Source organism: Chenopodium album, chromosome 7 (assembly GCF_948465745.1).
Source record: "Chenopodium album chromosome 7, dcCheAlbu1.1, whole genome shotgun sequence".
NCBI classification, from domain to species: domain Eukaryota; kingdom Viridiplantae; phylum Streptophyta; class Magnoliopsida; order Caryophyllales; family Amaranthaceae; genus Chenopodium; species Chenopodium album.
In genome coordinates, this window is record NC_137840.1 from 30,012,608 (window position 1) to 30,030,710 (window position 18,103).

Sequence of the window (18,103 nt, forward strand, 5' to 3'; positions counted from 1 at the left end):
AATCTTCTAAAAAGCCACCGGTTCAAAACCGGTGGCAAAAACAAGTATTGCCACCGGTTAACTGGTGGCAATAATGTTTCCTGATTTTTTTTTTTTTTTGGATATTACATATAAATGCCACCGGTTAACCGGTGGCAATAACATACATGATTGAATTTTTTTTTTTTTTTTTTTTGCTACAATTATAATGATAATAGTAATAAAAAAAATTGTAGTGAAAATATCAGGCAAATACAATAGGAGAGCAATGAAATATAATTTCATTATATTCAACAATAACAGTAATTGTACAATACAAAAAAAAAAAAATTACAATGAATTATAATAACAATGAAATTCAACTTCAAATTATTATTGTACAATACAAAATCAAAAAAAATATATAATAATAATTACAACATCAAAAACATTATTCCAAAATCAAAGTCTTGAATCTTGTTGCATCAATTAACACCTGCATCAATTAAAACCCAAAAATTAATAAACTCACAAAAAAATGCCTAATAAAAGCCAGAAAATTCGCCTAACAAAACATAGAATATCAGTTAACAAAATAAAACCCAGAAAATTCGCCTAATAATAATCGCATAAAAAATTAATACGAAAAGGATGAAAATCCTAAAAAAAAAAAAAAATTGTCTGTAGATCCGAAAAAACAAGAACTCTAGATCCGAAAAAAGTAATATGAAAATTAAAGGATAAAAACCCCCAATAAATCAACTAAAATTAGTTTTAAAAAAACACAGAAAAAACCCACAAAAATAAAAACAAAAACCCCGAAATTGATTTTCATGAACTCAGAAAAAAAAACCAGAATTAAAATCGAATTAAACCTAAGATATCGAATTAAAATCGAATAAAAAAATCAGAAAATTCGATTAAAAAAACCCAGAAAAAATTGATTTAAAAACCCAGATAAATTGGATTTAAAAACCTAGAAAAACAAAGAAGAAATCGAATAAAATAGATTAAAATTAAATCAAATAAAGTTCGAATTAAAATCGAGTAAAACAGAATTAAAATCGAATTAAAATTTTTAAAAAAATCGATTAAAATCAAACCCTAACCTCGATTAAAGTCGGTGCTGCTCATGCATGTGTTCGTGGTGTTATTGCAGCGGCGGTGGTGTTATTGTTGCGGGGGTGGTGGAAAAATTGGTGGTGGTGGTGGAGATCGAAGGAGAAGAGGTGGTGGTGAGATCGAGGGAGAAGAAATGGTGGTGGCGATAGAAGGAGAAGAGGTGGTGGTGAGATCAAGGGAGAAGAGATAATGGTGGAGATAGAAGGAGAAGAGGTGGTGGTGGTGGTGCAGATCGAAGACCGATTGAAGGAGATGAGAAAGAGAGGAGAGAGAAAGAGGAGGAGAGGGAAGAGGGAGGAGAGGGAAGAGGGGAGAGAGGGACGGCTGAGAGGAGAGAGAAAGAGGAGGAGAGGGAAGAGGGGTTTATATGAAGAAGAAGGGCCGGGTTATTTTTTTTAATCAAATATTGCCACCGGTTCAAAACCGGTGGCCTTAAACATTTTTGCCACTGGTTCGGTTTGAACCGGTGGCAATAATATTTGCCTTATACCCGCCCATTTTTTAAACCACCGGTTTATAAAAACCGGTGGCCTTTAAGCGGTGGCATTTTCAATTTTTCTACTAGTGTGTGGAGAAGGAGCAGGCTTGGTTGAGCCACCCTGCAATGAGTCTGCATATTAGTTGTGATCTCATGCAAAATTTCAACAAGTTAAATAAAAGAGACCTTCTGTAATACCCCGTATTTTTATACGTATTTTATTTAAAATATGTATTTTATAAAGTATTTAAATAATTTTAATATTTTGATTATGGCATTTTAACTAATATTTTTATAAAAGGAAAGTTTATTTAATTTCTTTATTTATAAAAGTTGGGGTTTTATTTTAAGAAAGTTTAATTTGAACAAGTTTTATTAGAGAAGGGATTAGGAAAAACTAAAAGAGAAAAGTTTAGGGAAAAAGGGATTGGTTGAGAAGGGGTATAAATATCCCACTTATGAGGCAAATCAACTTTGCCCAGAGTGGACAAAAAACCCAAGGTAAACTTCTCTCTCTCTCCTCCTTATTTTTCTTTCTTTTTCTTTTCCCCTTTCCCTTTCTTTTTTTTCGGCTGCCCTGTTTTTCCGCCCTCCCTCCACTGCTGCCAGCAGCCGCCAGCAGGTGGCCGCCGCTGCCAGCAGCCGGCAGCCGGTGGCTGCCTCCTCTTTCCCCCCTTTTCGAGTGTATAAAAAATAAAAAATAAAAAACTTAGCTTTATTATTTTAATTTAATCTATGCTTAAATCAAAGTAAAAATTATGAGTTTTGGGATTTGATTTTTTATGTTTAATTATAATTATTTTGTCAATTAATTTTCAGATTTGATTTTAATTAAAAAAAAAGCCCCAATTTTTGAAACCCTAGGTGCTTTATTTATGAATTATTGAAGGGTTATGATGTATATTGGTTAAGATCTTTGTCTTAAGTGTTTTAAGGCTTAATTACAGCAAGTTTTAATTAAAATAAAGTGCTAGAATTTTATGTAGAACACTTAATATTATGTTTCTTACAAGAATTTTAATTACCCATTAATTGGGACTTAATTATGGTGTTTTAAATATAATTTCAGCTTACTTTAATTAAATTATGAGGGGTTTTAAAATAGTATATATTGCTGGAAATTTGTTTAGGGAGGATTTTAATACTCTATTATAATTTTATTGTGTAGGAGACTTCGAAGTAAGCAATTTCTACTAGTCGTGGCGATTTTAAGATCGTACTCAAGGTACGTTCGCCTACTTAGCATATTTTGATGATGTAGAATCATGCTAGGCTTGATTTCAATCAATTACAAGTAGTATCATGCTAAGGTTTATGTATGGAATTGTGAATTAATGGTTTTAATTGGTGATTGAATTGTGAAGCATGAATTATTTGTGATGGTTTATGGATTGGAAAATTATGTTTTGGGCATATTGTGTTTGAACCACACTTTTATTTATGGCATGTTAGAATGCATGATTAATTAAACTACATATTTAATTATGTTAGGAATATTGAAAAGGAATTTTATTATGGTTCAAATAATTTTTATTGATGCTTTAAGCATGAGGAATGAGCTATATAAGTGTCTATGTACACAAAGGATAAATTGTATGTTGGTGCCTTTGTGCACTTAAGGTGTTTTTAACACCGAGGGATAGGATTTTTGGCGCTTTATGCGTTTAAGGTGTCTTTGTCACTGAGGTAGAATTAAAAAGGGTTCAACATTAAATAATATGTGGTCACTAATTATTCAAGAATTAAATTGGTATGTTTGGTTGATTGAACAATTATTGTTGATTGATTTATTATGTTTTGAGAGTCATCACCAAGCCCAATAACATGTAAATAACGTAAAGTGAAAGAGATTACGCACCAAAACTCTTGGAACGTATATACCTTGAGTATGAACAATGGGGGGAGTTATAGGGTTTTATATTTAACCATAATTTCTAATGGAGTACAGGACCATTCCTTTTTATTTATTATTATGTGCAGGAATTCCGCCACCTTTTAGTGGTTTTGTCACTGGCACGGTTAGCTCCCGTGTTAGTTAACCTTAAATTTATTTGGGGGAGGTATAGTTGGAAACCCGTTCGATGCGTAATCAACGCTAAATGAATTATTTAGTGTCTAGTTAAAGTGTCTTGTTGAATTTTGTGTGTGCTTGTAAACAGGTGCATTGAGGTAAGTGTGTGTTGATAGGTGAAAGCTTGTTAGTGTGTTTAATTACGCTTATGTACTCAGCTTTGCTGATTGTGTGTGTTTGTGTGTTTGGCCATGTCTTTATCTTGGCCCTATGATGACCCATTTTTAATGGAGAGTGGTGGGGACAAGTAGAGATAAACTTTTCAGGTATTGAAGCATATTTATGACGGGGCATGAGTGAAGAGTGACTCATGCTAGTTTCCATTAGTTTACGATGTGTTTTATGCTTTATTTATTTATGACATATTCAGTGTGGACTAACACAAAGGTTTGGTTTTTGAACAGTTTTGAATAAGGGCCTTTAATGGTTCCAAGTTGTAGTTTGATTTTATTTGACCTTATTTGTTTCGGTTTTAAACTTTACTTTCGTTGGATGGACTTTTGAGTTGACTTGTTTAAACGGTTTTTAATTTTAAGTCTTCCGCTGTGTATCTTTGATAGTTTCCTTAGCCGTTTTAACGGTGGCTGTAATGTCTTAGATATTCCTAAATCGTATTTTAAAGAGTAAAGTGGGTATTTAAAGGAAAGGAATTTCTAGGGTGTTACAAAGTGATATCAGAGCTTTAGTTGAGATTTTAAATTACCACTAACTCGAAAACGTTTTTCTTATTATGATTTAAACTTGGCCAAGTGTTAATTTAATTATGCAATGTTATTTGTTTCGATTTTATTTCTTTTATTTTTTAGGGGCTGAATTTTTATTTATTTATTTTATTTTGGTCCGATTTTTTTTAAAGGGGACACTCGAATTTTTTTTTAAGAGTGTCCGAATTTTTTTAGTAGGGCCGAAATTTTTGGCCCTCTTCCCAGTAATTTCGAAATTTTTTTTTAGCAGGGTAAAAATATTTTTAGTTTGTCAATTTTGCAGGGAGCAAGGATTGAGGTAAGAATTATGTGTTAAAAGCTTTTATTAACATGTTGGTGAGTTTGGGTAGGAAACGAAAGGGCATATAGGCTAGAATTTAATTTCTTCCATGTGTGCATAATTTTATTTTGGGTGTTCAAGCATGTTGTATGACTAGATGTTTGTTGATGAAAGCATGCAATATGTGTATTATTTTATGTGATCCTTCAAAATTGTATGATTGAACACCGAACTTAATTTCCTACAAGACTGTATTATTTATTTTATTTTATTTGGGAAGGTAATTCTTTTCTAAGCCTTTTACTCTACAGGATGCCAATCTTTCCTAGCAAATATACACAAATGGGATCACTTGTAAAGAAACATAATGAACACCCCTAGCAAATATACTTTTGTTCCTACATGAGCAATGTCTTACGAGACAGAGTTTATGACACCCCTGATCGTATTTCAGCTATGATTGTCCATTGTCTTCCAGAGGAGCCTCCTTACATCGCTGTCAAAGAGAGATTTTCTGATTTTTACCTTCCAGGAGACATCCCAAATTATTATAAATACAAAAACTATTATGGCCAGTGGTATCCAGATTATGCTTTCCTGACTAATTATCTCATAAAAGTGGAAAAACCTCATTGTCAACATTTAAATCTTCCCTACCCTGACTACTACTATGATAATCCAGTAGGGAACAACCTTCCTCCTAATCAACAGCCAAAAAGTTCTTCTTCTACTTCATCATGGGGTAATCAAGCAGAAAATGGAGAACAACAAGAAGGAGATAGTTCACTTATGGAGATTTATAATCCTAATCCACCTCCAACTCCAATAATAATAATAGACATTTCATCGGATGAGGAGGAAGAAGGGGAGTTTGTACAAGTAGAACCCGAACCTGAGTCACCTGAATTAATTGAGGAATCAAATGATTCTGATTTCGATCCTTCAAGCTACAAACAATCCATAGACAAAAGGGACAATGTTCGAAAGGATTAGGCTACTATAAATTTCTATTCATTAAGGAACTCTTAGTTTATTTTCAGTATTTTCATTTTTTGCAGTCTAAGTAATAAGTTGTATGCCACAAGGATTCAGTGAACTTATGAAAATTCATAAGTGATTAAACTCATTTATTTTTCAGTATTCATTCTTTCTTTATATCAATAAAATTCCACTTTGTTCCTTTAATTCTTTCTATCAATTTAGTTCATTTCAATCACAACAAATAATCCCATCTCCAAATTATTTCAACTTGTATTGCCATCTCAAATCTACAAACCTTACTCCAATTAAATCTAATTCATAGTTTCAAGCTTTGAGGGTTCATGGGAATTATTTTTATTTATTTATGTGATGCTTTATTAAATGTATGGTTGGTTAGAAATCAATAATTAATTGATAAAGCTATGAATTTTGAGAATTTTAGTACTTATACCTCAAAATTCAATAGCTTCAAATTTATTGTGAAAGTTTTAAGGGTATTAAACATAGATGAGTGTATGCCTTGGGAGCTAACCTAATATTTAATTTAGAACCTGATTCTTTTAATTCAGGAGAAGAAAAATGGTAGGAGGAAGCAGTACTAACACTAGTGGAAATGAACTTAGTGAAGTAGTGAGGCAATTGGCAGCAGTTGCCCAACAATTGGCAAGAAACTCAACTGGTAATGGGGATGCTCAGGGGGAGCTCTTTAAGAAGGTGGCACAAAGTAAGCCACCAACATATTAAGGGGAGCCTGATCCCACCATATTGGAAAACTGGTTAAGGGAATTTGAGAAAGTATTTGGAGCTGTGGGATGCCCTGAAAACTCAAAAGTGAGTTGTGCTACTTACTATCTAAGGGGTGAAGCTGACCTTTGGTGGCAACAAAATAAGACTACCATTAAAGCGCTACCTGGGTTCAATTGGGATAAGTTCCAAGAGAAAGTGAGAGACAAGTTTTATCCTAGCTTTTTGTAGAAGCAGAAAGCTGAGGAATTCTCAAACCTTAAGATGGAAAAGATGTCAGTTACAGAATACTACACCAAGTTTATTGAGTTGTCCCGTTTTGCTGAAGAGTCTATTGCTACGGAGAAAGCAAAGGCTAGGAAGTTTGAGAGTGGTTTAACTACTGATTTGCAGTTAAAGCTGTGCGGGAAAGTATTTGAGACCCTGGATGAAGTATATGGAAGGGTCGCACAGCTTTATGCATTAGAGGAGAAGAAGAAGAAGGAGTTAGCTGAGATAGAAGGAAGAGAGAAGAGGAAGGAAGTGGGGCAGGTTTCTAGTAACCAGTAGGGAAACCAGAATGGTTTTAAGAAGCAAAAGTACCACCATAACAATAACTTCCACAACAATAATAACTTCCAAGGTAATAACCGTCAGGGAGGCCGTAACAACAATGGAGGGGCGAGAAACAATAACCAGGGGAATAACAAGACTGGGAGGATTTATTTTTGTAAGAGGTGTAGAAATAATCACCATGGGAAAGATTGCGAGGGCAATTTGGTCGCTTGTCGTGTTTGTAATAAACTTGGGCATAGGGAGTATGAGTGTTTCTCCAAGAATAGCAATGGGAACAGGAAAAACAACAATAATTCAGGAGGAAACCAGAGGAATTTCCAAGGGAACAACAACAACTTTACTGGGAATAGGGAGTGCAACAGAATGGAGTGAAGAACGGTAACACCAACAGTGGGAACAACCAACAGAAGGGTGGAACACTGGAACTGCAGGGAAACTGAATGTTATGAGTAGGCATGAGGTGGATGCCACAAAAGATGTTATCATTGGTACTTTTTCTATTAACTCTATTCCTGTTAAAGTATTGTTTGATTTTGGTGCAACTTTTTCTTTTGTTTCTAAGGGTATTGTTTCAAAACTTAAAGATTGTTTAAAAACAGTAGAAGTAGTAGATTTACCTATAACCATTCGGACAGGTGGGGTAGTGAAATGTACCAAAACCTTTAGAAATGTGCCTTTATAAATAGAAGGAAAGATATTCCCGTCTGACCTTATTGAGTTTGGGCTGAGTGACTTTGATCTTATTTTGGGAATGGACTGGTTGAGTAAGTATAATGTTAAGATTAGTTGTAGATCACAGAAAGTGAAGATGGTCACAAGCGGAAATGAATCAGTGACTTACTAGATGAATGGTAAAACCAAGTGCCCAAGGTTAATATCAGTGCTAAAATTAGCAAAATACATGAAGAAGGGACATCTAGTATATTTCTGTAGTGTTAGGAATATGGACCATGCACAGGTGACAAATCCAGAAGATATAGAAGTAGTCAATGAATTCCTAGATGTATTTCCAAAGGAGATTCCTGGAACGCCACCTAAGAGGGCAATCGACTTTACCAAAGATTTAGCTCCCGGAACAGCCCCAATATCCAAGGCACCATATCGAATGGCACCTGCAGAAATGAGTGAGTTAAAGAAGCAATTGCAAGATTTATTGGAAAAGGGGTACATTAGACCAAGTGCTTCTCCTTAGGGAGCGCCAGTTCTATTTGTGAAAAAGAAGGATGGAAGTATGAGGTTGTGTATTGACTACAGGGAACTAAATAAAGTGACCATAAAGAATAAGTATCCCTTACCAAGAATCGATGATTTGTTTGACCAACTAAAGGGTGCCACAGTGTTTTCAAAGATTGACTTGAGATCTGGGTATCACCAATTGAGGATTGTCGACGAGGACATTCCTAAAACCGCATTTAGGACAAGATATGGACACTACGAATTTACAGTTATGCCTTTTGGATTGACAAATGCTCTAGCAACCTTTATGGATTTGATGAATAGGGTGTTTCATCAATTTATGGATAAGTTTATAGTAATGTTCATAGATTATATATTGGTGTACTCAAAGAGCAAGGAAGAGCATGCAGAACACCAAGAGAAAACCACCTTTATGCAAAATTCTCCAAGTGTGAGTTTTGGTTGGAAAAGGTAGCCTTATTAGGACATTTCGTGTCCAAGGACAGAGTAGAGGTAGACCCAGCCAAAATAGAAGTTGTTAGGAGTTGGCCTACACCCAAGACAGTATCTGATGTGCGAAGTTTCTTAGGTTTAGCAGGGTATTATAGGCGTTTTGTCAAGGATTTTTCCAAGATTGCTAAACTTATGACTACCTTGATGAAGAAGGACAAGAAGTTTGAGTGGGACGATAAGTGTGAAGAGGCGTTCCAACTCTTAAAACACAAACTAATTACAACACCAGTGCTTACACTTCCGGATGATAGTGGACTATATAATGTGTATAGCGATGCATCAAAGAATGGTTTAGGGTGCGTGCTTATGCAAAATGGAAAGGTGATTGCATATGCATCGAGGCATTAAAGAACCACGAAGTAAACTATCCAACCCATGATTTGGAATTAGCTGCAATCATTTTTGCACTAAAAATTTGGCACCATTATTTGTATGGAGTGATGTAGAATTTACACAGACCATAAGAGCTTAAAGTACATTTTCACCCAAAAGGAATTGAACTCTCATCAAAGGAGATGGTTAGAGTATACGACGGATTATGATTTAGACATACAATACCATGAAGGGAAAGCGAATGTGGTTGCGGACGCTCTAAGTCGTAAAACTAGTCATGGACTAAACTCGTTAGTAGTAGCTAATGAGTTATGTAGGGAAATGATGAAATTTAATCTAGAAGTTGTAGAATGGGGAGTACCAACGGGTATTCTTGCGAGTCTAATCATCCAACCAACAATATTCGACGAGATTCGAGCCAACCAAGAGGGAGATGTAAAGTTGGATAGGATTCGCGAGAAAATTAAGCAGGGAAAAACTACAGACTTCAAGATTCACGAAGATGGGAGTTTGAGGTACAAAGATCGATAGTGCGTACCACATAAATGTGAGGAAGTGAAGAGAAAGTTGATGGAAGAAGGCCATAATACACCTTACTCAGTACACCCGGGAGGAGACAAGCTATATAAGGATTTGAAGAAGATGTTTTGGTGGCCTAGAATGAAAAATGAGGTTGCTGAGTTTGTGGCAAAGTGTTTAACATGTCAAAAGGTGAAGATAGAGCACAAGAGGCCTCAAGGGACTGTGCAGTCATTAGAAATTCAAGGATGAAATTAGGATTGCATTTCAATGGATTTTGTGACTTGCCTTCCTAAGTCAAAGAGTGGAAATGATACCATCTGGGTAGTGGTGGATAGACTTACAAAATCAGCAGTGTTTATACCAATGAAGGAAACTTGGAAGATGGAGCAACTTGCGAAAGCTTACATCAAACATGTTGTGAGGTTACATAGGGTTCCAAAGGATATTGTATCTGACAGAGATTCTAGGTTTCTCTCAAAATTCTGGAAAAGTGTACAAGAAAATTTTGGTACAACACTTAAGATGAGTACGACATTTCACCCTGCCACAGATGGGCAAACTGAGAGAACCATTCAAACCTTGGAGGACATGTTGAGAGCTTGTGTTATAGACTTCCAGGGAGGATGGGAAGATAGCTTGGATTTAATTGAATTCTCTTATAATAATAGTTACCATGCGAGCATCGAAATGGCTCCATTTGAGGCCTTGTATGGGAGGAAGGTGTCGTAGTCCAATTTGTTGGAACGATATTAGTGAAACTATGATTCTTGGGCCTCAAATGATTGAAGATACAGTTAAGCAAGTAAGGGAAATTCAAGTTAAAATTCAAGCAGCTCAAGATCGCCAAAAGAGCTATGCAGACTTAAAGCGAAGGGAAGAAGAGTTCGAAATTGGTGATAAGGTGTTGTTAAAGGTGTCACCAATGAAAGGAGTGATGAGATTTGGAAAGAAAGGAAAGCTCAGTCCAAAATACATTGGTCCATATGAAATACTGCAAAGAATAAGCAAAGTAGCTTATAGGTTAGCCTTACCTATGGAGCTTAGTAAAGTACATGACGTATTTCATGTGTCCCAATTAAGAAGGTACATTCCTGATAAATCCCATGTGCTACAACCCGAAACCATTGAGTTAGATCAAAGCTTAATTTATGAGGAAAGACCTGTCAAGATTCTTGACAGTAAAGTGCGTAGTACACGCAATAAGAATGTTAAGATTGTGAAAGTACTTTGGTCTAACCAAGAATATGAGGAAGCCACTTGGGGGGCAGAAGATGAAATGAAAAAGAAATACCTAGAGTTGTTTCAGGTATGTTGAGTTACAGGGGCGTAACTCGTTTTTTTTAAGGGGGGTAGAATGCGGTAGAATTTCGCGCTTTTTCCCTATATTTTACTTATTTTTGTGCTTTTTGCACAAATTTCATTACGTATTTTGAGTTTCTGTGCTCTCAAAGAGACAAAAAGGAGTAAAGGAATGACAAAAAGTACAACAATACTATACATAAAAAGGAAAAAGGTTTGAATTTCGTTCCCAAAGTTTCTGGACGAAACTTTTTTTTAAGGGGGGTAGACTGTAATACCCCGTATTTTTATACGTATTTTATTTGAAATATGTATTTTATAAAGTATTTAAATAATTTAAATATTTTAATTATGGCATTTTAACTAATATTTTTATAAAAGGAAAGTTTATTTAATTTCTTTATTTATAAAAGCTGGGGTTTTATTTTAAGAAATTTTAATTTGAACAAGTTTTATTAGGGAAGGGATTAGGAAAAACTAAAAGAGGAAAGTTTAGGGAAAAAGGGATTGGTTGAGAAAGGGTATAAATATCCCACTTATGAGGCAAATCAACGTTGCCCAGAGTGGAGAAAAACCCAAGGTAAACTTCTCTCTCTCTCCTCCTTATTTTTATTTCCTTTTCTTTTCCCCTTTCCCTTTCTTCTTTTTTCGGCTGCCCTGTTTTTCTGCCCCCCCCCCCTCCACCGCTACCAGCAGCGTCAGCCGCCGGCAGCAGGTGGCTGCCTTCTCTTTCCCCCTTTTTCGAGTGTATAAAAAAAAACAACCTTAGCTTTATTATTTTAATTTAATCTATGCTTAAATCTAAGTGTAAATTAAGAGTTTTGGGATTTGATTTTTGATGTTTGATTATAATTATTATGTCAATTAATTTTAAGATTTGATTTTAATTAAAAAGCCCCAATTTTTGAAACCCTAGGTTCTTGATTTATGAATTATTGAAGGGTTATGATGTATATTGGTTTAGATCTTTGTTTTAAGTGTTTTAAGGCTTAATTACAACAAGTTTTAATTAAAATAAAGTGCTGGAATTTTATGTAGAACACTTAGTATTATGTTTCTTGAAGGAATTTTAATTACCAATTAATTGGGACTTAATTATGGTGTTTTAAATATAATTTCAGCTTACTTTAATTAAATTATGAGGGGTTTTAAAATAGTATATATTGCTAGAAATTTTTTTAGAGTGGATTTTATTACTCTATTATGATTTTAATGTGTAGGAGACTTCGAAGTAAGCAATTTCTACTAGTCGTGGCGATTTTAAGATCGTACTCAAGGTACGTTCGCCTACTTAGCATATTTTGATGATGTAGAATCATGCTAGGCTTGATTTCAATCAATTACAAGTAGTATCATGCTAAGGTTTATGTATGGAATTGTGAATTAATGGTTTTAATTGGTGATTGAATTGTGAAGCAAGAATTATATGTGATGGTTTATGGATTGGAAAATTATGTTTTGGGCATATTGTGTTTGAACCACACTTTTATTTATGGCATGTTAGAATGCATGATTAATTAAACTACATGTTTAATTATGTTAGGAATATTGAAAAGGAATTTTATTATGGTTCAAATAATTTTTATTGATGCTTTAAGCATGAGGAATGAGCTATATAAGTGTCTATGTACACAAAGGATAAATTGTACGTTGGTGCCTTTGTGCACTTAAGGTGTTTTTAACACCGAGGGATAGGATTTTTGGCGCTTTATGCGTTTAAGGTGTCTTTGACACTGAGGTAGAATTAAAAAGGGTTCAAAATTAAATAATATGTGGTCACTAATTATTCAAGAATTAAATTGGTATGTTTGGTTGATTGAACAATTATTGTTGATTGATTTATTATGTTTTGAGAGTCATCACCAAGCCCAATAACATGTAAATAACGTAAAGTGAAAGAGATTATGCACCAAAACTCTTGGAACGTATATACCTTGAGTATGAACAATGAGGGGAGTTATGGGGTTTTATATTTAACCATAACTTCTAATGGAGTACAGGACGCTGTACATTCCTTTTTATCTATTATTATGTGCAGGAATTCCTCCACCTTTTAGTGGTTTTGTCACTGGCACGGTTAGCTCCCGTTCGATGCGTAATCAACGCTAAATGAATTATTTAGTGTCTAGTTAAAGTGTCTTGTTGAATTTTGTGTGTGCTTGTAAACAAGTGCATTGAGGTAAGTGTGTGTTGATAGGTGAAAGCATGTTAGTGTGTTTAATTACGCTTATGTACTCAGCTTTGCTGATTGTGTGTGTTTGTGTGTTTGGCCATGTCTTTATCTTGGCCCTATGATGACCCATTTTTAATGGAGAGTGGTGGGGACAAGTAGAGATAAACTTTTCAGGTATTGAAGCATATTTATGACGGGGCATGAGTGAAGAGTGACTCATGCTAGTTTCCATTAGTTTACGATGTGTTTTATGCTTTATTTATTTATGACATATTCAGTGTGGACTAACGCAAAGGTTTGGTTTTGGAACGGTTTTGAGTAAGGGCCTTTAATGGTTCCAAGTTGTAGTTTGATTTTATTTGACCTTATTTGTTTCAGTTTTAAACTTTACTTTCGTTGGGTGGACTTTTGAGTTGTATTGTTTAAACGGTTTTTTATTTTAAGTCTTCCGCTGTGTATCTTTGATAGTTGCCTTAGTCGTTTTAACGGTGGCGGTAATGTCTTAGATATTCCTAAATCGTATTTTAAAGAGTAAAGTGGGTATTTAAAGGAAAGGAATTTCTAGGGTGTTACATCTTCACTTGGGGTTGCAGAATTAACAACCAGTTTCTTGTGAGAAAGAAGCTTTGACATTGCTATGTTTGCATAAATAAATCAAAGGAGTTAGAAACTCAAACAAAGATAATAATCACTATGAGCAGTTAAGCATTAAAAATGCATGCGACCCACTACCTCTCGGCTTCTCAGAGCTAAGGCCACAGGCGGCCAAATTTATCCCGTCCGAGAGCCACTCGAATCGGGAATGTAACTCTTGGGGGTCAAATCCTTAACCCCTGTCTCCTCATTTGTTCGAACGGCCACAGAAAACAGGCCCGGATCCAAAATCTCCTCATACGCCCGCCTGGGGACAGGCGGCAGGGCTTTCTTCCTAGTAAGGAGGGGTGGCTCCTTAATTAGTCCAGCGGTTGTACCGCTTGTTTTTTTGGAAGTCTAGGGAGGAGACAATATAAAACTTAGTCCTCCAGTCTTTCCATTTGTTCTCCTTCCCACAGCCATCATATAGCACTTGTGGCTGGTCCGAGTAAACTAGCCGGCCCCACTTGCGTGTGGAGTCTTGCTCAAGTAGTGCATATGACCAAGCGCCTCAAAGTTGGGCTCCACCCCTAGTATCTCATAGGCGGCAACGTAGTAAAAAATGTTAACCCAAGAATTGGGGGCTAGTTTTCAGACACCCAGATGGTATCCGTCCAAGATTATCTCCACGATCGGATGAAGAGGGAAGCGTAGTCCAGCCTGAATGGACGCCTCGTAGCATCCAAAGCATTGTTCACCATAGTTGGCCTTCTCTGGCCAGGTGACCGTGTCCTCACCATTCGGCATGGGCAATAGATAGCCATGTCCCATGACATGGGTAGAAAGAAACTTGGGAAGTTCGGTTGTCATTAATTTCCGCTTTCTTTTGGCGACGTGCAAGAAATAGGGAGCACATTCCTGTCATCGTGAAGCACGCAAGTGTGCTAAAGAAGTCAAAGTCTTTGAAAAATACAGATTCAAGCAAGTGTGAATCCAAAGGAATTCAACCTTCTATTTAAAGAAAGGTGAAAACTTGGGGTAAAAGCCCTAGATTCCCTTCAATAAGTAAAAAGTGAATATTCGGCCAATTAGAGGCCGACATCTGTCACAAGTGTCACGTGGCATGCCACGTCACCCCTGTGAGGGTCAAATGATTTGGAGTATTTAATACCCCCAAATGGACCAATAAGAGATCGACATGTGTCCCTCTAAGAGGCATCCAAATGGACTCTCTAGATGGACGGCATGTGTCACTCAGATATGCCCCTGGAAATGGCGGCCTTCAAGGCCCAAATTCCAAGGACGCCCGCAAAACGGCGCTGCCCTAATCCCTAGGTCAACAATCCCTAAGGTAGGGCATGTTTTCCTAGTACCCTATAAATAGGGACATTCCCCAAATTATTGGGGCACCTTGAAACTTTCACACCTGTAACTTTACTTCTTAATCATTAAGGCATTTATTGCTCTCTAAAGCAGAAAACACCTGAGCTCGAAATCTGAGAAGATAACTTACTTTTCGCACGTTTTACTTCGATTCCGTACTAACTTAATCTTCGGAGGCGGACCTACGACCATTCAGAGCTCCGTTTGTTTGCAGATACATGCATCCTTGTCAAATCCAGTCTCCAAGTTGTAACAATCCCAAGGGACATAAAAAACACCCGAAACACCATCCGTCCTATACCTCCGAGTAATCTGCTTTGTTCTTGCCATGGTGTCCTGCAGGGGCACAGACACTGTCGGATTTGGAGATGTACTCAAAGGGGAGTCCTCGAACGAGCATTCGGTACTCGTAGTTATAGATTCAGCCGTCCCCGGTGACCGACTGATCGCTAACCTAGGCCGTGCTGGTGCGTTTAGGAAACCATTTTTGAAAAAGAAAAATGCAAAAATTAAGTAAAGAAAGAATCAGTCGGTTACCTTAGAAGAAGGTAGAGGCGATTGGTCTTTCAATCTGCTGGAACAGGCGGACGATTGACCGAGTGTTAGATGCTGAAGAAGTCAAAGTGTTTGAAAGTCAGAGATTCAAGATTCTCCCAAAGATTCACGCAAGTGTGAATCCAAGGAGAAGTCAACCTTCTATTTATAGAGGGGGTGAAAACCTGGGGTAAAAACCCTAGATTCCCTTCTACAGTAAAAGTAAAAATTCGGCCAATCAGAGGCGTCACGTGGCATGCCATGTCACCCCTGTGAGGGGAGAATGATTTGGGGTATTTAATACCGCCAAGTGGACCAGTAAGAAAGTGACACGTGTCCTTTTAAGAGGCGTCTAAATGGACTCCCTAGATAGACGACACGTGTCACTCAGATATGCCCCCTGGAAATGGCATCCTTCAAGGCCCAAATTCCAAGGGACGTCGCAAAACGACGCTACCCTAATCCCTAGGTCATCAAACCCTAGGGTAGGACACGTTTTCCTAGGACCCTATAATTAGGGAGATTCAACCAATTATTGGGACACTTTTTGGAACTTAATTCTTAATCATTAAGGCATTCATTGCTCTCTAAAACAGAGAACACCTGAGCTTGGAATTCGAGCAGATAACTTACTTTTCGCACGTTTTACTCTGATTTCGTAGTAACTTAAATTTCGGAGGCGAACCTCCGACCATTCGGAGCTCCGTTCGTTTTGCAGGTATAGGCGTCCTTGTCGAATCAAGTCTTCGAGTTGTAACTCTCCCAAGGAACATTAAAACACCCAAAACAGTAGGCGCGCTTCGAATGACGCCTACACATTCACATATCACGTGTGGGGTTAAATGTTTGGGCCAAGTCCATGTCCTAAGGCCAATGTACCTGAAATACCGAAAATACCCCTCCATGATTAGGGGTGTCCGTCCGGTTTTCGGTTTGGATTTAGTCCAAATCCGATCCAATCCGAAATATAATTTGGTTTTCAATTTTCCAATCCGATCCGATCCGATCCGATCCGAATTTCTCTCTTGATCCAATCCGAATTAAAATTCGGTTATTTGGATCCGATCCGAAAATCCGAATTATAATACATTATTTTTTAGCGCCTAATACAATTATAAAAATAAAGCTTTACTATAAATAAAAGTCTTCAAATTCATGATTAAAATAAATAGTTCAAGCAACGTCAAGTCATTAATTAATTAATACAAAGTCTCTCTAATTTATTTTATGTAGTAGTAAGTAATTGAGCTAAACTTCAAAATTTACAGAAATCCATATTTATACAAGCTTAATTTTACAATTCGGTTTTCGGTTTGGATTGGATCCAATTAGGGTCAATCCGATCCAATCCGAAAATTCGAATTTCCAAAAAATCTCAATCCGATCCGATCCGATTTAAAGTTCGGATCCGATCTGAATTGATAATTCGGTTTGGATTGGATTGGATTTCGGTTTTTATCCAAATTACAGACACCCCTATCCATGATCCTATCTATCATTAATCATTACAAAGTACGGATTTGCCCCTAATTTGTTCACTCAAGTATAAATCTGCCACCTAAAAAGTACATCTATAAATAGCTTATCATTCATTAATGATGGGAACTTTTTCTAACCTCTCTCCTTCTCCGTCTAGATAGTACTTTCTCTACTTTATCTTTCTTGAAAGTGCGATTTGTTGACTTAAGCATCAAAGGGACTTTTCCGGGTCATACCCCGGGGTAGCTAACCTTCTCTTTCTTGCAGGATGAGCACTTAAACGTCAAGGCGGAGCCCTCAAACATACCCTTGCAAGGCGGAGCTCAAGGACAAGTGGACATAAACTTTAGATTATCTTGGTATGCTGAAATAACCTAACACGTTTAGGAGAAGTCTGTTTCCAACACATAGATTAGCGGGATCTGCTTATTGTCACTTTTTACTTTATTTTCATTTTTAATTTATTTTTGTGTTTGTCAATTCTCTTTGTCCAATTTATAAAATGAATACTCCCTCTGTCTCCAATTGTTTGCCCCAAACTATAAATCTACTTTATTAAGGCTTTGGGCAAAAATTGGTGCACATGACTTGACACAAATATCAATTAGGAGAGAGATAGAGAGAGTGCAAGTGGGAAAACATGTCAAAAATAATACGGAACAATCTTTTAAAGACACCTTAAACAGAAAAGTGAAGCAAATAATTAGGGATTGAGGGAGTAACACATTTCACACAACATAAAGTTTGAAGTTGGAACCTAAAAGCCTTTCATTTTGGGCTTGTTCAACCATAATATCAATGTGGACCAAATAGTAAACCCTAATCCCTCATATTCTTACCACTTTAAATACCACCACTTGAACCCCAATTATTCAATCTCTTCGTCTCTCTCCTCTAGCTGTCTAGCAAACCTTTCAATCGCAGAAACTTCAGCTCTTTAGATCTATAATTCTGTTTTAATTACTTATCAATTTCTCATTTCTTTCGAAATTATTTCAATTTTTATTTGAATTTATTATTTGTTTGAATTGCATCTCATTTACCTAATCTTCAAATCACAAATTACAAAGTGATTGAAGAACTTTAGCAGATGCATAAAATCAATGGTTGGCTTACCAGCCCATAGCATTCGACTTTGTTATTGCTTTGGAGTCAAATGGACCTACCTATATTCATTTAATTCATTTTTTTTTTCTCTTTTTTATTTCTTTTAATTATCTGATAA

At 36.4% G+C, this 18,103-nt stretch overlaps 1 long non-coding RNA gene across 1 annotated transcript; it reads right to left on the reverse strand.

The window, feature by feature from the left end:
- Positions 1–240: 240 nt before the first annotated feature.
- LOC145641014 (uncharacterized) lies at positions 241–1,290 on the reverse strand. The gene is made up of 2 exons (XR_014115096.1): positions 1,068–1,290; positions 241–454 (listed from the first exon to the last, which is right to left on the reverse strand). It is a non-coding gene; the product is annotated as an uncharacterized LOC145641014 (long non-coding RNA).
- Positions 1,291–18,103: the final 16,813 nt, after the last annotated feature.